Below are 21807 nucleotides of genomic sequence, written 5' to 3' on the forward strand. Positions count from 1 at the left end.
CTGCAGTGGCTGTCTCTCTGACGTTAGTCTGGTGAAGATGAAGGAGGGCATCAGAGTGTTATTGGATGGAAAAAGATCAAAACATAATTTGAATCAAAACGTTTTGCTTAAGCTGTTATTTTGAGCAGGGCTGATGTAATTAATACAGTGAAATTGAATGGGTTGGTTTGGTGCTATTAGTCATTAGCTTGTGGCTGTGTGTGGTATAAAAGTGAAGCCTGATACTTAGCGTAACTGTCTGAGCAAGTGCCTGTAACTGTGTCTAAATCCTACTCATTTTTACAGAGTCTAGTCACTAATGCTTTTTTACCCCTCAGCTGTGAAAGGCTGATGGGCATCCTGCCAGGGAGGTGGGTGGGCAGCGTGGACACCCATGTTTGTGAATGTGATAACTCGAGAACAAGGTGATGTAGGATTCTGAAATTCATAGCACAGGTGCATCTGTCAAACATCTTAAATGAGTAAAAATATCAGTGATCCCGACCTCAAGGTCAAGGCCAGAGGTCAGGTTTTCTGAAAATCTGATATATATATATATATGTATATATATATATATGTATATATATATATATATGTATATGTATATATATATATATATATGTATATATATATATATATATATATATATATATATATATATGTATATATATATATATATATGTATATATATATATATATATATATATATACATATATATATATATATATATGTATATATATATATATATATATATATATATATATATATATATATATATATATAAAACTAACACCCATCTCGCCCCTGCGGGCGGTTTTATCCTTCAAGCTCGGGTCCTGTACCAGAGGCCTGGGAGCTTGAGGGTCCTGCGCAGTATATATATATATATATATATATATATATATATATATATATATATATATATACACATACTTAATCAGGTCATTCAACAATACAAACATTAACATTGCACTGATCCCCTTTTTCTCATTTACCAAGACATGCAAGGAATTTGAAGGCCTATATTTAGAACTGTTATGTCAAAGCAAGTAAGAGTGTGAATGTCAACATGCTTACCAAGCCACTTACTCCATGTGTCTGGGTCAGGTTCACCACCTCATCAACAGACACTTTCAGCTCTTACCTTTGTTTGCTCATCTGAATTCACTGTCATCTGCAGCAATGCCAGCTAAAGCCACCTGCCGCTCAGTTTTCAGAATGTCTTTAAAGTAGCAATCACAGCTCATGATGCCTTTCATCTGAGCAACAACACCACACTTTAGTCCGTTGTGATGCTCTAACAAGGGGATGTTTTTCCCAGCTGCCCCAAGTGTCACCATCATCTCATCTCCCACTATAATCTCAGAATACATGGTGAAACCTAGTTGTGGCTCTGTCAAAGTGTCAAACAACAAAAACAGAACAACTGTTAATTCGGCCTTGTCTATAATACGCTAAATTTGACTTTCATCTACAAGTGCAATTGCCTGTGAGTCTGTGGGGCAGATAATTTTAAATCACCAGTGCTGGGTATATACAAGAAACCAAAAGGTTTATGCAATAAACAGTCTAACCAAAAACAAAAAACTAATGGTAACCCACAAAACCAAACTACTGTACATCTACTTTCATGTCACTGACTTTTATCTGTAATATTATTAGATATTTTTATCTGTAAGTGTGCATTGATAAAGCTTGAAATTGTATGTTTTTTCTGATAAAAACTTTAGTATCAATGAATGGCCAATCAGACAAAGCTGTCTATAAATCTAAACACTGTATTGATTTATATACAGGATAGTTTTCATCACAAAGAAAGACAGTTGCCAGATTTTCGTTTTAATAGTAAGTCTGCAGTCTGATGTTTTTGCTACAGTTATATTTCATGTTTGTTTAGAATAATAACACCAATTAGCTTAATGCCACACAAACTTAGACAAAAAATAATAGTCAGGAAGTAAATCTGGGTTGACAAAACAAGCAAAATAAAAATTGCATATTCATATCCATCTAAACTGAGCTGCTCATATTCTTTGTGTTAAGAATATTTACTTATTCAAACTAGCAGACCCATTAGCCTTGAATTTTTAAGAGTATGATTTCTGCACTAAACCACACTCTATTGATTTCAAGGTTCATTAAATGCTTTTAAGTGTCTGTAAATGGGAGATGGAGCAATTTATCGTCACATCCTCGGGTGGACTTAAACGTGTAGTGCTCCTTTGGCTTTTCCTTTATTGATGTCTATTTTAGAGCCAAACACAAGATGTTGTTGGGTCTCATAGACTCATGTTTAACTGCAAAGTCAGTAAGTCAATAGGGCTCAGAGTTACAGTGCAAAGAGTAATGATATAAAAGAAATTATAAATGAAATATCAAAGACATAGTTTTATTTTGGGGGAAATATGCTGATTTGCTTTATTGGCAAGCATTAGACAAAAAAAAATCAATATCACCTTCATGTCTGCCGGTTGAATATGAAGCAGAAGACTTGATGTACCTTCTCTTTGGAGGTTACCAAAGGACATTCTAGGAAATTAATATCACCCTCCCCAATGTCACGTTTCATTCTCCTGCTTTTGCTCCGATGAATGGCTTTAAAATAATAATTTCAGTTGCAGTAATGTATTCAGACACAGTTTAAATGTCTTTGACCCACATCGCTCATCACCATAATAATTTTTTAAATGAACTGAATGTTCCCTTACGCATATTTTGGACATTGTTGAAGTTGGGAAAAGAGACTTGTTCATCAATGCCCTGTTCTCTAGATACTGCTGTCCGTTCATGAAGTTTGACAGATCCATGTGAACAATATTTTTTATGTGTTTCTGAACTCATTTCCATATCTTATATACTTATACAGTTATTTTATGTAGAAAGAGGGAAAAATGCAATAAGTAAAAAACAGGATACATTTTTAATTTATTAAGTCTTTTAAACACATTAAGTGGAATAATTATATTTTTTAAAATAGTAGTTACTAGGGATGGGTATCGTTTAGGTTTTATCCGATACCGGTGCCAAACTGGTACTTTTGAAACGGTGCTTAAACGGTGCTCAAACCGGTGCTTAAAGAATGGAGAACACAAAATTGGTCCAAAAACCTCTCATGTTCAGCTGTTTTTTTAAAAAGATAACAATGTTAGCCTTTTCTGCAGCTATAGGGCATATATGGTATCACTCTGGGCTGGAAGCAGTGCTTAAACAATGGAAAAAACACAAAATTGGTCCAAAAACCTCTCATGTTTAACTGTTTTCCACTTTTTCTTTTGGTCATTTTAGCCTTTTTGGCCAGGGTGAAGGGAGTATCTGCCATCAAACAAGAAGACAGCCGCATGTAACTACGACGGTGTTTGCTAGTTCACCTTACGTGCATTAATGTAATAACGTGGTTAGCCTACTCAACGTAAATTACACATGAACTACATTAAGCTACTCACGCAGAGAAGAACGGCTGCTGCTGCCATCATCATCCGTCATCATTTCTGCTACACTGGCAGGGCTAGGGGCCAGGACTGTACTCTTCGAGTTTTTGGGGGATGCTGCTAACTCCAGGTCCGATAACAGGTACCACACCCGCAGTAGATGTGCATGGTGTGAGGTCTCGCAGCAAGCTATCAAATACGGTGCATTTCTCGGCTTTAAAAAAAACGCTATGCGTCGCCAGGTGTTTCATCGGATTCGAGGTGTTACCTCTTTTGACAGTATCACAGTACCAGCTTAAAGCACTTGTTGCAGGCTGCTGAGTTTGCATCTTTTGATGTGAAGTACAGCCAGACTTTTGACCGCTTCGTCTTGGGCATTTTTAATCTGTAGCTCTGCTCTAAAAGAACGTACGTACCTGGGCCCGCCTACTATCCTCGGAAACGTAAAATGACTGGCTAGAATTGGCTCGGGAAAAAAAAAAAAAGCACCGAAATAAAGCACCGAAATGTGCGCTGCTTTTCGGTCTGGTTACTACCGTTTATGTCAGAACCGGTGCCACACCGGTACCCATCCCTAGTAGTTACTGTAACAGTTAAGATTTGAGATTTGCTACATGGAAAAGACAGGAACTGGCAACTATATCCTCTATTTGACTGAATGCAATCATTTAGATGTCCCTGCCATGCCCTGTTTGATACAAGAAGAAATTCCTCTGGTATTGTGGAGGGTAGCAGCTTCAGCATTTACATGTCATCTTATTTGACTTCCTTGTGCAGGTCCCTATGCCCAAACGGAGGGCTCTTACCTTGGGTTAGGATTTAGAATTACTCTGATGGTGGTTCAGAGTCCTGAAAATTCATGGAATTTTCCTTTCTTCCTCTGCTGTCCTTGTGTAAGATTGATTGAAAAAGAGGAAAATATTATTTGAAGAACATGTGGACTATACACAGTGGGACGAAGCCTGTCAATAAACATAAGACGTTTATTAAGTGCTGCATAATAAAGTTCTGATTATATATTATGCCACATTTGAAGTTATTAAACGGTATAACTGATACTTAAATGAACTCTAATGGTTATGATAATGTTAACCATAAAACACCTTAATGGCATAATAATTGAAATGATTCCAGTATAATTACTGTTGAGAGTTCAGACTGATTTGACAATCACAAAGATTAAAAAAAATAGTGAAACTTAATATTAGTAATTTTAAGGAAAACATTGATATTAAAGTATAGATGTTGAACTCGTATGTACTACTTAGTAGGTCCTACCTATTTTATAAAGACAGCTCTAAGAGGGAATTGCCCTTTTTATAGCTAATTAATAACACTTGGTTAATAAACCATGATAACTAAATGTTAAATTAAAAAATGCTAATGCTTCTGAAGGTGTCAGGTTACTGGAGCTGGAGGTAAATATAAGGATTTTTCACCCTCATTGTTATTGTTCAGTCAGGACAGCGTGATGATATTCTGTCCTTCAAACACACAAAATATATATCTTAGTTGCTCCAATGCAGAGATTTTGGAAATAGGCTTTCTGCCACACAGCCTATCCATTAAGTTACAGCAGACAACCGTCCAGCCAATCCTTTTAACAACAAAATCAGTACATTTTTGCCTCCATTTCATTTGTGTGTTATGGCTGGTTGTTCTTTAGAAAATCTGTAGCTTATTCTAAATGACACCCAGATGAACCCATATTTGTCTGAATTTAGTTTGTTAGATTTATCACTTTGGCTCAAATGACTGTTGTATTTTAAATTTTAAATTTAGCTCTGAAATTTAGTGTCCAAGCTTTTGTCTGGACTATGATCAGACATAATTTAAAAAAAAAAGCTTAATTCTTGAGAACTTCTAAAGACCCAACAGTGTATCACTTTAAATATTTGCTCTGCTATGATCACCACCTCACAATTGTTTGGTGTTGACCTAACAGTGTCTATTACACTAATAAATCCAGATTAATCCAGGGTTAGAAGTGCTTGACCTCAGTGTTTTCGCTTCCTCCACATGTGTACTGCTATGAACTCTTTCTGTGGACTCATCCTCATCTTATCTGACAATACTCAGTCTCTGTCAGTAATTATGCTTCTTCTGTGCATTGATTAATGTAGCTTGCCTCAAAGCTTATCAGCTTGGCTCAGCACAGTTTGTTCACATCTTTTTTTTTTCTTTCAATAACAACCTAATAAATGCTCCCAATCTGTTGCATGGAGATTTATTTTATAAGTCTGGCAAAGCTACACTCCTTTTTATTGTCCCTTAAACATTAAGTGAATCTGAACAATTTCACTTGTCTCTTGATTCTTAAATACATCTGTGAACACCAGATAAAAGATAGAGAATAACCTTGAAAGGATCATGAGCCAAAGGAAACGGTTATATATGAAAGATACATGAAAGTGAGAGTTGTGTTGTTGTTAAAACTGACAAAAACGAGATATTGAAAAGGGGAAAAAGACAACTTACCTGTATTTTTCTGACCTAACCTAAAGGTACTTTTGGCAGCTACTTTTTTTCATTTGGGGTCATCACATCGAATGAATCCACATATTTGATTTGGCTCAGATTTTATACTATATGAACTTCCGGGTAGGAACTCTTTCATTTATCTGGGTTGGGCCTGGCAGAAGGAGTACTATATGACACCACGAGGCTCTATCACCACTATACTTCTGCTGTATATCCAAAAAAAAGAAATAATAATATAAAAAAACAGTAATGTTGTGAGTGTTTTGTTGTTCCTTTTTTCCATTCATTTACTTTAACATGACATTTCCTCTAATAGTGCTCAACTGCTAAATGTAGTTCGCACAAGGCTGCTGCCATTGACACTTTGTGTAGCCCTTTAAAAGGAAAAGCTTTTCAGTTTGATTTAATTTGATTTCGTTTAATTTCACAATAAGACTTTTATTCTGAAAGACTCAGAACATGCTGTGAAAAAAGCTTTACTTGTAATACATGTAAATACGTAAATGAATATAAATTATCCTCAGGTAGAATGGTTACCATTAAACAGCTGGTTAATTATATAGCTGTTTTTCCACCATACCAAAGAATAATGAGGCTATAACCTTCTGAAATGGAAAGAATAAGGGTGAGAAAGAATAAGATAAATGTGGGGAGAGGAGCAGAATGTGGTCTGTTGTAGCCAATGAAAGGGTCAGACAGCCCAAGAAGAAGACGAGGCTTCAGAGAGAGCAATGACTTAATGAACTGTTCAAAGACTATTTTTGGTGTGATCAGTTATTTTTGATGAAAGTATTTAAAGTTGTCACTCAAGGATCAGCAGTTACCTTAGAAACAAGCCACAACTCTTACGTATGTAAATATCATTTGTGTATCGGTGCTTTAAAAAATAGCAGTACACCCCGGACTGCATGTCAACAGTTTTTTTTGTTTGGTTTTTTTTGCCTTCTCTCAGGGTCACATTCATCAGAGTTGTACACTACACAAAACCTCATCACTACTTAGACGCACAACTGAATCCTCCAATTACTATGATGTCATTGCCATTCTACTTTTAGTTCATTATCATAACTTACAATGATAGTCTCACTAAAAGTCAAAGTCACAGACATTTAGTCTAAGACGTGCTGTTCTGTCTGTTGGCTGCTTTGTGAACAAAACTTGGTATAGCTTACCTGTCAGGATGAAAGATGAATTTTCCCTTAAACAAAGTCAATGATTTTGGTCAGTTATCTAGTGCCTACATATAGTGGTTTTACTCTCACGCAACACTCAAAGCATTTTTTACTAGAAGCCACATTCACCCATTCACACACATATTCATAAAGTTTTTATTATGTCACCTTAAACTATTTCTTTCTCTCTTGCTATCACATGCACACTTGAACTCCAGTTGATGGGGTTTGGTTTCTTGGTCAAGGACACCATGACATGCACATGAAAGCGCTGCGCATCAAACTTGGAGCTCTTTTTGATTGGTGGACAACCCCCTCAACTCCTTCAGCCACATTCTTTTTGCCTATTTGCCCTTACTTCCACCTAGCATTTTATTATCAAATGCGTTTTGTGAGACCAGTGTGTTATTTTAGGTATTTGTTTTTCCCACACCTTGATTTGTAATATTTGCATTAGTGCCACTGCAGAGCCTAGACAAGGTCAGGTGCAGTAATTGTGATTTCTAATTTTTCCTAATTGAATTATAGGCAGACATCCAGCACACACACCCTTTCTACACACTTGGTAAGCTTTTTGTGTTTGGACCTAATTGCAGTAATGACAATTACACTACCATGTGGTTGTCCCCTACTTGCAGAAGGTCATGTCGTGCACAGCCTGGCTTGTTCTTCCCAGGGGCTCTTTCCTCTTTTCAGTATTTTCGTTCTTACTCCTGGATCTGTTTTTTTTTCTTTTTATTCTTTGACTCTCATAGCCAGGGCTCTGCTGCATGTGTGATCTTTAGATGTGAGATGAAAGTCAACCTGGAAACTAACCGGGTTCTCTTCCACTGCCGCCTTCAGGGTGGAGCCATATAACATTAAAATGTATGCCTCACAGTGGTTAAAAGGGGTGACTACTGGTTGATTTGATTGTTTAGGAGTACCTCATTTGTTTTCTGATCTCAGTAACCACTGCAAACATAAACTCATCATCACTTTGTTGATGTTTTTCAACTTTGTTTTGTTTTTGTACAGTGAGATAACTGTAATCTGTACTTGAACAAGTGCATTAAACTCAGGTTTAGTATCTTATGTGGAAATTCAAAGGACAATCACATCAACAGCAAATGCCAGATGCCTTTCATTCTGAGCACTCTAGAATATCATTGTCTTTATTTCAGTGAAAACTATTTTAATTTCTGTGCTCAGGTCGAGGCTGATCCACCCAACAGATGTGTGGTAGCCTATGTCACCATGTCCAGTATTCTTGACTTTTTACATCCAGGTTCAACATATGTCCCCTTCAGCAGCCTAAGCTTATTGCAGCATGACCAAGGGATGTTTTAGGGTCACCTAATTAAGCTTTAATATACACTTTAATACACACAGGAATATGAAAAGTTTCATAGTAATCTTAAAAGTAGAGCGAGTGTCTGTCTCCAGAATCCAACCATCACAGCTCTTGTGCAGTACTATGGTAAAAAAGACAAAATTGTCCACTGACTGAAGATCCAGATTTGCCATAATGTCCTGAGTCTGACAAAGGTTTAGATGTCCATTCCTATTCTACATGAGTCGAGTTCTTGTAATTCTCTGCGTATTTAGTCTCCTAGTGGCGCATTATACTTTAATCCTTAAACATAGCAATCTGCTCTCCACAAGCTAAACAGATGGCTTTACCTCTAGCTACCTCTAACTACTTAGAAACTCAAGTTTTGCTAAAAACTCTAAATTGCATCAATGTTTCTTTTTCAATGTAAGATGACATCCGTTTGTTTAATGTTAGCAAACAAAGGGCTGTTCTAAGGTGAAACTGTATTTGCTTGCACACATTTGCAAATGTAAATTAAAAAAAAAAATGACCACCTTCAAAATGAAAACATTAAAGTTTTATTTTGATTTCCAAAAAAACTGCAAACTACAATAAGCCATTCTATGATGATGATATTTGGTGGCCAAAACGGAATAAAGTGCATGATTTGTATTTAATTATATTTCAATCTTAATTTCCTGTTGACCTCACATGGGATGGTCAGGGATGGCAAACTGACCGGATGTGGCCTGGGGCAGTGCAATGCACAGGTCTGTCTTAATACAAGGTTAGTAGCTTTATCCTGAGCTCATAATTGCATTTAAGTCTTCATTAGTGGGTTTTGTTCTTTGGTTGTCATGGAAACAGGCCTGGGCAAAACTTGCATCCTGTTATTTGGTCATGCTTTTGCCATAATTAGTGCACAACAATATTCTCAGAGGAAAACCCCTCCAGCAAAGATGATACTTTCATAAACACAAAATATAATATATGTGTTTATAACATAATTCCTGTATTACCAAAGAAAGCATTTTTAAAATGGTCCATTTGTCTTGTTTTGATGGTCTTTCTGTCAGAACAAGAACAACATCATAAGTTGTCTATATGCAACTTACAATGCTATTTACACAAATGCAGATTCATTTCTAGTTCTTGTTGTATTGGTACAGCATCATTGGAAAAAAGACACATATTAAAATAAAGATCTGAGACACCAATGACATGGAAAAAAATAGACAGCTCAGTTGAGTTCTTCTTTGTGGATGAGAGTGAAAATATTTTTTCTTTTTTTTGGCTGCACTTTGTATCAATATGCAGTGCATACTTTTGTCAGATCTGAGTTGTGTTCACAGTGTAGACGGTACATGTAGTTTTGTCACACTGTTTTAGTTAAGTTGAATTCCTGTTAAAGAGATGCACACAACAAAATGAAACACAGCAAAGGAAAATTAAAAAATGTAAAAAAATATTCTGTGCCTGGAACACCTCACCTCCTGGGTGAGGTGTCCCACCGGGACATGCCCACTGGGAAGAGGCCCTGGAGCAGACCCAGGACTCGTTGAAGAGATTATATCTCTCGGCTGGCCTGGGAACGCCTTGGTGTCCCCATGCACAAGCTGGAGGAGGTGGCCGGGGAGAGGGAGGTCTGGCCCCATGACCTGGCCCCGGATAAGCAGATGGATGGATGGATGGATACATTCTTATTTTTGTACATGACTTTTATCACTCCTAAAAAATTGCAGAGCCACATCTCTACTACAAAACTGAAAGTAAGTGCACTTACACTGTGGCTTATAATCCAGTGCAAATCAGAAATATTATATAATTAAAGTTAATGTGATATATAGAAGTCAGAAGTTTGGACACAACTATGGTCAAAGATGAAATATGGCCTCGCTATCTAAACTGTGCTGTATGTTACATTTTAGTAGTTTAGCTATTTTACAGTCAAAAATGAATGCTTTGTTTTTTTTTGTCTCTGTGTTTTTGTATCTGAGGCTACAGATCATTTTACATTTAAACAGTTATGTAAAGGGGTGCATCATTGCGTGTGCTTACTTTTTGTATTCTCTCCTGGAGGTTTTTGTTGTAGAGCGTGTGGGTGTCACAGCAACAGACTTTGAACACTCATCACTGAAAAACTTTACTTACGGATAAGCTGAATAACTGAATAACAATTGGACCTGATTTAGAACTTTTCAAGTTCGCTGTGGAGTGAGAAGTTCAGTGAGGCTTTGTGTTAGTCATACTTCACTATACTCAGGTATAGTATGAATTCTGACAGGATTATTTATTCCCTTGTAATATGAGGTCAAGGATTTGAAGACATAGATTTATTGATACTGCTCCATTAGCTGCAGCGAGTGGTTGAATGACTTCATTGACAGTTATAGAACACAGCTTTATTTAGCTGGGGAATGAGGCAACTGCCTGATACTGCATAAAATATAAATATCTTAATAGTGAAGTATTACAAAAACTGCTCTGGATTCAACTATACCAGGGGTCGGCAACCTGCAGCTCCGGAGCCGCATGCGGCTCTTTAGTCCTTATAGTGCTTCTCCGGTGGTTTGGGAAAATAAATTAGAAGTATTTAGCTGAAGTGTGTTTTATTTATGTTAGTTGTTTTTTTTTAACTTGTAGTTCTAAATTGGAAGATTGTGATATTGAAATATAAAAATAAAATTATATTTTATTATTTTTTCAAAGCTCAAAATAAGCGTCACACTCGCGGAAGCCGGTGTACCCGCCGAAACGCCGTGCATTTATCGAGACTTTCAACCCCAGGTAGGCCAATTATGGATCTTCGGATCCACATTATGTCAGCAGCTATTCTCCACCGTGAACTATGTTAAAAACAAACACCGCTCACGCCTCACAGATGACAGCTTACAGTCCTGCGTAAAGATGAAAGTGACTTCGTACAGCCCTGATTTGCAGTAGTGATGGGATTTCCGGCTCTTTTTAGAGAATCTGTTGTGTTTGTACGTGTTTTGGAGTTTGTACGTGCTTTGTCTCTAGGGGCCACCGTAAATATACCTTTATTTATTCACGCCACATAAAATGTAATAAATAAATCATATAATACAAAAACCAACTATTTACATTTCAACTTTTAACTATTTAAATTTTCAGCTTTTTCCTTTTAAACAAATTTAAAGTGAAACAACACAAAACACTGCAAACCACAACACAATTAAATATAAATTAAAATATGAAAACAAAAAGAAGATGCATATTCTCTGTCATATAGGCCTGCATGAATAAACTTTCTGAATCCTTTATCATCCGCAACTGAAAATAGTTGTGGATGATTACTATACCTTTCTAATGTGACGTTGTTGTCCCTGGCTCTCTTTCTCTCTCTCTCCCTCCCGCTCTGTTCCTGTGCTACTGCGAGTGTAACTACCGCCCCTCCCCCCTCTGCCCAGCACAAAGCACAAGGCTCGCGTGCGGAGTGAAGCGAAAAAAAGTGCGAGAGAGAGGGTGAGAGAAAGAAACAAACAAACCGACGGCTCGCGATGAGCTGCCGGCTCGTGTCGTTCACGTCAAAGATCCGGCTCTAACGGTGTGTTCACACCGAACGCGATAGAGGCGGCCAGAGCGTCAGGTTTACATGTAAAGTCAATGGAAAGAGCGCGATGACACGCGATTGCGCGTCCGGCGAAAATTCGGAAGCATATTTGCGTCGCGAAAACGCCAAAACCCGTGAAACGCGCGTCAGTGTACCGCGTCTGGTGCGTTTGACTCACGAAAAAAAACCATGCGTGAGTTTTTGTGTTGCATTTTGTGCATACGCGTGTTTCGCCTCTACCGCTAGAGTTGGAAAAATCTGAACTCCAGCGTCAAATCGCGCCGCGACAACCAATCAGGAGCCTGGTGACGTGGCTGTAACCTAGGTCAAAGGGGCAGATCCAGCCAAAGCCCTTCATTCTTCAATGGAGGGAAGGCTAATCAACGCTGTAGCAAACAACCCGGAGCTGTACGACACCAGCTGCTTTGTGTACCCAGACAGGAATATAAAGGACCGAGCTTGGAGGAAGAAATGTGAAGAGATTGGGCAACCTGGTAAGTTCATTCATTTCTCTTTTTACATTTTTCACTGACCCGGGGAAGCCGCACAAAAGCTAGCAAGCCACCGCTATTTTCCCACTGATGTACAAATACCGTTCTGCTTTTATGCATGTTGTCATATAGGAATATATTTTGTTTATTAATAAACAGCACACAGTGGTCCCGCTCATCCGTCACTGCCTCGCTTTTTCGCTGATTTTTTATTGCACAGTACAGCATTGCATTCTGCAGCCTCCTGCGCTTGCCAAATTTATCATGTTTGGTTTTGATAACCATCACATCCAATAGATGAAACAGCACAAAAACACTCATAACTATGACCCTCGTTCAGAAATAGACACCTGCACCGCGAGGGAAAAAGGCGCACGAAAGTGGCAGGCAGATGAAGACAAAACACGGCATAATAATACTTTTACGTTTTGAAATCTACAAAGGTTTGCACTTTGAGAATCAACTTGTGAGAACTGTGACTAATGTTCGTGTGTGGGGGGAAAAAAGTGTATAAAGTGCGTGGTGAAGGGCTAGTTATTCTGAGAACCCCTGCTGCAATAAATGAGGGACCACTGTATATACTTTCTCTGTGACTATTGTTTAAAACCTGTTAACATTTAATATTGTCTTGATAGAACCAGCTGATTCTTCAGCAGATCATCCCCTGTTGCTTCTCTTTGCTCCCCAGTCCCTGAGCTCCTGCTGCTGCACCCACAGGTATGCAATTGTAGCATCAGATGTACAGCACACACTGATAGCTTTTTACTCGGTGGGATTCCCTTGTGATCACTTTACTAAATATCTACAACTAATCTGATTATATCCTGTTGTTGTTTTTTTTCAATGTTGAAATGAAAATCTAGCATCAGCCTTCTCTGTTCCTTGTGTTTTGTGCTGTTTTACAGGCCCAGAGAGGAGGACGGCTCCGAGGCAGATGAGGGACTGGTCCCAGGACGGTCCATCGGCGGTGGAGCTGGCCATCCTGGTGTCCCTGAAGAGGCCACGCCAGTCTCCAATGGAGCATTTCCTCCTCAGCCTTGTTCCTGCTCTGGAGAGCAGCTGGGTCCTTTTTATTCCTGTCTCTCTGTAAATACTTATATTTTATATATTTATGTTTAATGTTTTTTCTGTTTGAGAATTTTAATATTATTTCAAATAAATTTTTATAATGACTAATGTCTCAGTTCTACTACACAGCAAATGTTGACACACGACTTGACACATGTAGAATTTATTTCATATTATACTAATGACAAAATATACTAATACAGTGGGATGCAAAAGTTTGGGCAACCTTGTTAATAGCCATTATTTTCCTGTATAAATTGTTGGTTGTTACAATAAAAAATGTCAGTTAAATATATCATACAGGAGACACACACAGTGATATTTCAGAAGTGAAAAGAAGTTTACTGGATTTACAGAAAGTGTGCAATAATTGTTTAAACAAAATCAAGCAGGTGCATAAATTTGGGCACCACAAAAAAGAAATGGAATAAATATTTAGTGTATATCAATGTGTGTGTCTCCTATATGATATATGGGGTGCCTTTGTCTGGACGTGCTCCCCATCCAGAGCTCCACAGCAGAGAGGGAAGTTCCAGCGCTCCTGGAATCCCTCTGTGATGGACCGCCAGTCTCCAGGTGAAGGCACAGCCATGAAGTCGTCCACTAGACAGTCCCAGATGGCCGTCGCTACCTGGGGGGTGATCTGGCACACCGTGGACACACCGACTCTGAAACTGAACGAGATGGTCCTGAAGGAGTCCCCGGTGGCAAGGGACCTGGACAAAATTGTTCAAAATTAGTATTATGTGTACTGCAGTTACAAAATACATTATTCAAATTCCAAAATACTTTTGTGATGTCAGATTTAAATTACAAAACATAAATCTTACATAAAACATTTTGTAATTATAAGGATAATTACATGATATATATTAGATATAATATAAAACAGTCAGTTGTGTTTTGTTTTAACTTTCAAATATCATAATTTGATTGGTAGCAACTTTTACCACTACAGTGAGCCAATCACTTATAATTCCTCAACATGTCAGTCAGGTAGGAATGAAGTAAGACATTAATAGAAATAAAGAGTTGTATGTTGACATGTAGCCCTTTCCTTTCTTAAATCATTGTTAATATTTTTGAAAAATTAACCTGTGATAAGACAGCATATCAAGATAGAATATGCTAGATAGAACCATATAACTAAAGATGAACCAAACTTCACAATTTCATCTAGCTCTCAGTTTTAAGAAAGGCTGGTGACCCCTGTTATAGAGTCTGACAGCTGCAAGGATTATATACAAATATTCAACTATACCAGAATTAAACCAGGTGTAAAAAAAAAAAAAAAGGAGTGAGTATCACTACAAAGATTAACTCTCAGTGATCCTCGTACCACAGTTTGATATCAGCAAACACCGAGAGCATACACTGATAGAAACCACAGCCATGCTATCATTGCTAACACTGATAACAGCATAAATCAAATTAAATCGGGACTTGATGAGACCTTTCGAGTATCACTAGAAATATTATAAACAGTCGTCCGTACCACAGTTTGCTATCAGTAAACACCGACAGCATTCACTGTTAGCATACCACATCCATGTTAGCAGTGTATAAACGGATGGTTTAGCATATATTAGCACAGATATCAATAAAGGACTACCGTATTAAACACTTTTACTAACCTCAGGCAGATGGACAGGCGCTCTGCAGGTGGGATTGAGCGCCTGTAGTTGGTGTCTAGGCGGGTGATTCTGGGACCGACGCGGGACAGCAGGTCCTCAAACTGGGCAAGTGAAAGACAGTGATATCGCTGTCATCGCCGTCATCCAGGCGCAGCTCCTGGAGCAAGTGGTGAAACTCACCAAACTGCTCACGCCTCTGGAGGCGCCGCTGATCTGCTCTCCACAGTAAATAGAGAAGGGAGACTCTCTCTTCAAGCGCTAGCTCTACAGCTGCCATCTAGCAAAGATACCGTCTGGCACAACTTCCTCCCACATCCCTCCCACATTTCCGGTTCACGCGCGTCAAAATATGCAATTTTGAGGCGCGATGGATTTCTGTTGGACACGCGTCGAGGTGCGAATGTGCACGCGTCAAATTAGGGGCGTTTGGGGCGTTTTCGCTCGCGCCTATCGCGTTCGGTGTGAACACACCGTAAGAGCCATTTCGTTCGCGACCGACACATCACTAATTTGCAGACGGTGTGCGCATATGGAATATGCGCAGAGGTTCAGGAGCAGAAGTCCTATTGTAAACATATCACGGCAAACCCGACGATGTTTCCATGAATATGCTTTTCAGCATCTCTTTATTGACCACTTTTCACACACGATTGCTGTACGCATACAGCCGGCTGTAGCTTTTCAGCTCACAGCCCGAAATATACCAACAACAGCATAGATAGCACAGACGTTAAGGCGGCGAGGCGTGGTTGCGGGTGCCGCTCAGGTGCGTGCGCCTCCCCTGCAGCGGCACTGCAGACCACGCCCCGCCACACACATTAACCTGGTAAAATACATATTTAGGCAGAATTTTGCAAATATCTACTTTTCATTTTTTTAGCAGCATAGTGCTTTTTTTCCAATTATTTTTTAAAAGTCAGGTCAAGGCTCCAAAAGCCCAAAGGCGATATAAGGGTGGCGGCTCACAACAGTTTTTGTTTGCTACATGGATCATTTTAGTTCAGGTTGGTGTCTTTCCTTTTGTTATATTTCTTTAAGAGTTCAAAATGTGTTAATTACATAAATAAAATGTAATTTTCTCTGTAGCACTTCATGGATTTCATAAGCAACACACCTTAGTTGTTCACACATAGCATAAAGGTAAAAAACAATATATACAGTGTTATCTTAATTTTAGATGTCAAAAAGTATTTGCGGCTCCCAGTGTTTTCTCTTGCGTGGAAACCAGGTCCAAATGGCTGTTTGGGTCTTAAAGGTTGCTGACCCCTGAACTATACTGTAATGACAACACCAGAGACAATGATGTGAGACTGTAGAGGGTATAGAGTAGATTCAGAGATCTGTGAGATGATTCAACAATTTTGGTGATCCCTTTACTTTAGCACTAACATCAGGCTGTTTTGTTTTTTCTTATTTGAATAGAAACTGTTTTTGTTTTTTTTAACTGTTTGATGTGTTTAAATTTACTTATCATAGGCAATAAATATGGAACCTGTGCTACAGCAATATTAAAGCCAGGAGGTTTAAGTTTCTTGACAACTATCTGAAGTTTGCATGTTTTTCCTGTGTTTGTATGGTTGATCTTGGGATGCTCTGGTTTCCATCCTCAGTCCAGAGACCTGGGAATTATGTATGTTTTATCTATAGACTTCCTATAGGTTTTCCCTGATGATACTTCCTACTTTTCCTTCGTGTGCCACTAACTTTCTCCCCATGAATCTGTTCATTAGCAGGTCTTACAGTTAGGTAAATACAATGATTAGATAAACATCAACAAAACCAAAGTACTGTACACCCTTACTATGTCCATAGGAATAAAGAGGGTCAATAGCAGCCAGGTTCAGTGGATCAAATGCACTAGATTAATTGCTCATCAGCAATGTGATTTGGCAGTTTGCTGGTCTGAAACATTCAGGTGTGTATTAACACAATGCCAAGGAGGAAAGACATCAGCAATGACAGAGACGCAATTGTTCATGTCGATCAAACTGGGACGAGTTATAATTCCATTTACAAACAGTGTCAAGTCCATTTTTCTACAGTGAGAAATATACAAAAATGAAAGCATTTAAAACAGTTCCCAATCTACCCACGAGCGCATGTCCTAGCAAATTCAGTCCAGGGTCAGAGCATGCAGTGGTCAGAGGTATTGCAAAAAAAAAATCCAGGAGCTACATCTCAGACCCTACAGGCCTCAGAAAAAGACTGAACAAATTTGGCTTGTTTGGAAGAGTTGCCTGAAGAAAGCCTCTTCTCTTTAAAAACAGAACATGGAAGCAAGGCTTAGGTTTGCAAAACTGCATCTGAGCAGCTTCTGAAACAATTTCCTTTGGACAGACAAGATTAAAGTGCCAAAGGGCCATAATGTACAGCACCACGTTTGGTGACACCCAAGTACAGCATATCTGCACAAACACTGTCAAGCATGGTAGTGGTGGGGTACTTATTTGAGATTATTTGGTTTGGGATTGTTTTACAACCACAGGAACAGTCATGACCACCTATGTAGAGCAAAAGTGTTCTAGAGTCAAATAAAAGGCCATCTGTCCAGAAGCTAAAGCTTGGCCAAAAGTTGGTCATGCAACAGGACAGTGATCCCAAGCACATCAGCAAATCTACCGACAGAATGGCTGAAAAAGAAAAGAATCAAGGTGTTGTAATGGCCCAATCAAAATTCAGACCTCAGCCTGACTGAAAAGCTGTGGTGAGACCACAAGTCTCAATGAACTAAAGCAATGCTGTAAGTAAGACTCGGCTAAAATTCCTCCACAGCATTGCCAGATACCAATAAAGTCATGTAGAAAATGATTACTTGAACTTATTGCTGCGGTAGATCTACAAACTGTTGAAACGTGGGGTGTATTTCACACACATAAACTGTCATAATATGGCTTAGGTTTTGTTAAATAATCCCTTGGTATAATGTGTCATGTGTTGATGTTATGTGAGGTGGTATTTAAATAATTTTAGAGCATGGTAAGGGCCAGATTAATTTTTATTACCTCCTGATATGTAAAACCTTTGAATTGAAAGGTATACTTTGTTATTCAGTGTAGTACAGCTGCACAGCATGAGATGAAAATTTGGCCCCTTTGTTCCAAATAGCAACAAATTTGTAATGTCTAACTGGGCCAGCTGTGAGCTGATAAAGACTGCATGTTACATCAGCTTCTCAAGGTTCCCCCTACATGTAGTGGTTGGGATTATTAGCACATGGTTGATTGTGTCTTTGAGCAATCGTATTTCTTTTTGAAATTCCCTGCTGTACAATTATCATAGAAGCCAATGGATAGTGGGTCAAGACAGACTTAGAGGAGCAGATGCATGAACAGCATGTGGGAACATGGTAATGGAAAAGCATTTACAGTATGTGGCCTGAATTAACCAGAGGCTAAGTGAAAAGTTGCTTAAAAAAATGTCTTTTTGGCTTTTCTGGCCCAAAGTTTGTTGCCAGTTGCGTCATGCTTCTTTTTCTCTGTCTGACTTGTGATGGTTGTGTTGAGTGATGTTCTAATTATGCTTTCAAAACAGCTGAATATCAGGGCTGATTGCTAGTTGCAACACAGAGTCTGATTAAATGTCGGGAAATTTGTACAAAATAGAAGATTATGCAAATAATATGAAACTGACTTTCTAACCTGGCTGACACATGGGAAGGTCAGATAGAGCTTGCATGGAAGAAATGCTGCAATGATTAGTTCTCTAACTGATTTGTTTGTAAACACATAATATCATTTTGATCAGAACAATTGCTCATATAATTTACAGGCAAATTACCAAAAATTCTCTGATTGTAGCATCACAAATGGAACCACAGATTGAATCTTTTTCTCTGTTTTGTGTCACATTACAGAAAACATCAAATTTGTAAAGTTGCCTGTTGGTTTAGCAAATTAAGAACTTGGAATTTGGACTTGCTTCCTGGTTTATATTTAAATAATCAGGATAAATATTTGATTTGGAAATGTGTTGTGCTGTCTGCTCTTTCTTCTCCTTTGAGTGGAACTATGTTCTCCTTTTTTGTTTCCTTGTTTATCTTATTTATCTTTCCATTGTAGTGAAGTTACAGCTTCTCCAGTGCTTCAAATATGTGCAGTGGGTCTGAGAAGTACACTGTTCCTTACAATCAAGAGGAGGAAAACCTTTAATACTTTTTTGCTTTTCTGAAGCCATCGTGATCTACTTCACATCTATACAGTTTCAAAATAAAATATATATTGGGACATACAGTGTGAAATATTGGCCATTTCACTACACACTTAGCTAATGAAGGAAGACGGACACTTGGAGCTCCCCCCCTTAAAGATCTCATAATAATATGATATTTTTGTGTCCAGCAGCCAGAAAATGACATTCTGCTTTGCTCATTAAAGAAGCCAGTGAGCTGGAAGGGTTTTTTTCTTACCTGTTAAGCAGTTCATCTGCCCAGCCAAAACTATCATTAGGATAAGGGTGGGAAAAAAATCCGTTAGAGTGGAATGGAACATTAGGTTAATGACAGAGGTGCAAGGAAGCTAACTTCTTATGAAAATATGGTTTTGTTTCCTTTTGTATTTCCCAAATATTGCAGTGTGATGTTTCTATATAAATTATACAGGTTTTAAATGATAGCCAAGCCCTTCTTATATTAAAAGCGAGAAAGAATATAAATGTTACTCCAAATGAGGAATTCAGGTATACCTTTTTAATTTCCTGTGAAGGGCAGTGCCGCTCAGCAGAGCAGCAACCATTCATTACTTTATTACCTGATCATTGACGCCCCAGCTAAGAGGAGGGTACTCTGCCAAGAATAATAATGAGTTAAAATCAGGTTAATAATGCTACATGACGCTGTCTGTAACCCGTAACCTTGGCACTGATGACCTTGTCGTTGGCAAGGTTTCCGCTGGAGACACAGCATCTCTGACAGGAAAGCTCTTTTGTTTGACTGCGCTGGTGTATTGTCCCAGCTTCATAGGACACACAGTGAAAGCAGATAGGAAATTATATGTGGCCTTTGGTTCTTTAATCAACAGGGTATCTCCAGCAAAATAAAATGCGTTTAGATCATGGGTGGCTGTTCTTCCAGGGCAGCAGCTCGCACAAACCTCTGAGTAATTACTCCTCCTGCACTTGGCAAGCTAATGAAGGAAATTTTTAAATGTCAATGAAGTGGTGGTGGTGGTTGTAAAGCCTTTTCTTCATTTGATTTTCTGCAGTGTGCTCTCCATGTGAGTCAGGCTACATAGAGCCATCTCTAACATCCGACTGGGATTTTCAATCAGTGTTGCAATCCAGCCATTCAAATGACGCAACTGTTAAAAGCGAATTATTTTCCCTCTGGGCGCACTTGAAATTAATTTAAGGCGTGAACTGGTAAACTAGCAGTCCTGATGTGTATGAATCTGGTGCTGATCAGCTTTTTTGTGGTGCTGCTTGCATCAAAACTATTTCCCCCTGATCTAAATTTTTAATCAGAAAAATCCTTTAATCATACGTGTCGGTGTTGGTACAATTATTCGATCCCCTGCTGAATTTGTAAGTTTGCTCGCTTCCAAAGAAATGAACAGTTTCTGATTTCATTTTAATGAGAGAGACAGAAAATCCATGAAAAATCCAGATGAAAAGTTGTAAGGTATTTTTTTGTAGTTGGTAACCAGGTTTGCACACTTGAGCAGGGCAAACCCATTATGGCATAGTATGTTACTAATGTTGGTCCCAACTGCCTTTCTCATGATCGTCCTCACCCCCACGAGGCAAGATCACGCATGAAGCTCCAGACAAAGGGACATCAATGGTCATTCCCTTTTCTAATAATAATCCTTCTCACTAAGCTTCATGCTAATGGTCTTGTAGGCCATTCCAACCTTGGTCAGGTCTACAGTCTTGTCCCTGGCATCCACTGTCAGCTCTTTGGTCCTGCCCTTGGTGGTGGAGAGGTTGGAATGGAAGAACCTGATTCTGTGGATAGTAGTGCTGGGCGATATGACGATATATATCGTGTGGACGATAGAAAAGTGTCTATCGTGCCATTTGTCTTCTATCGTTTATATCGTACTAACCCAAATTTTATAAATTATTACATAAAATATATAATTAACCCTTTACAACCGGTCAGAGCAGGCACACTCCGTTTTACCTAACTATTTTTAAACCCCTGTAGAACTGGAACCACGTAAGGTAGTGCAATATTTTTTTTTTTTGCATGTGAAACCGGAGGAGTTGTACTTACATCTAATGCCATTAGCTTGTCCAAGGTCACGGTTTCCTTCCACATATAACTTTGCAAAAATTGCATAAGAAGCACTTGCTGCAACAAAAACATAATATTCCAGAAACACGCTTTGCCGACGTTCATAAGACTTCCTACGTTGGCATATACGTCAGCGCGAACTATCGCATGTCCGCCATTACCTGCCCGAAACCGGAAGTGACGACATTTTCGCGAAAGGGCCTTATAAGCCTATGTTGGTGTTTTTAAAAGACATGTTTGACTTTATGCTTTTCTGTATCGTTTCTGGGATGCTTAGAACTCAAATTACACTGTTGGAAATAGTTTATTTTGATGCATTATAATATTTATTTTCATTTTTCCTGTAGTATATAAAAATTAGTGTATCTCAAAAATAAAACTATGAAGACACTCAAAATAAATTTCTCGTGGTTGGAAACTTTTGTATTTACAGTTTTGAGGGATACACCTCTT

The 21807-nt window shown here is 38.5% G+C and overlaps 1 protein-coding gene across 1 annotated transcript in view; it reads left to right on the forward strand.

Moving 5' to 3' along the window:
- The window catches only part of LOC134625773 (protein kinase C-binding protein NELL1-like), a 280304-nt gene that overhangs the window by 57776 nt on the left and 200721 nt on the right, over positions 1-21807 (forward strand). The gene's annotated exons all lie outside the window — the stretch shown is intronic.

This window comes from Pelmatolapia mariae, linkage group LG1 (assembly GCF_036321145.2).
Source record: "Pelmatolapia mariae isolate MD_Pm_ZW linkage group LG1, Pm_UMD_F_2, whole genome shotgun sequence".
NCBI classification, from domain to species: Eukaryota; Metazoa; Chordata; class Actinopteri; order Cichliformes; family Cichlidae; genus Pelmatolapia; species Pelmatolapia mariae.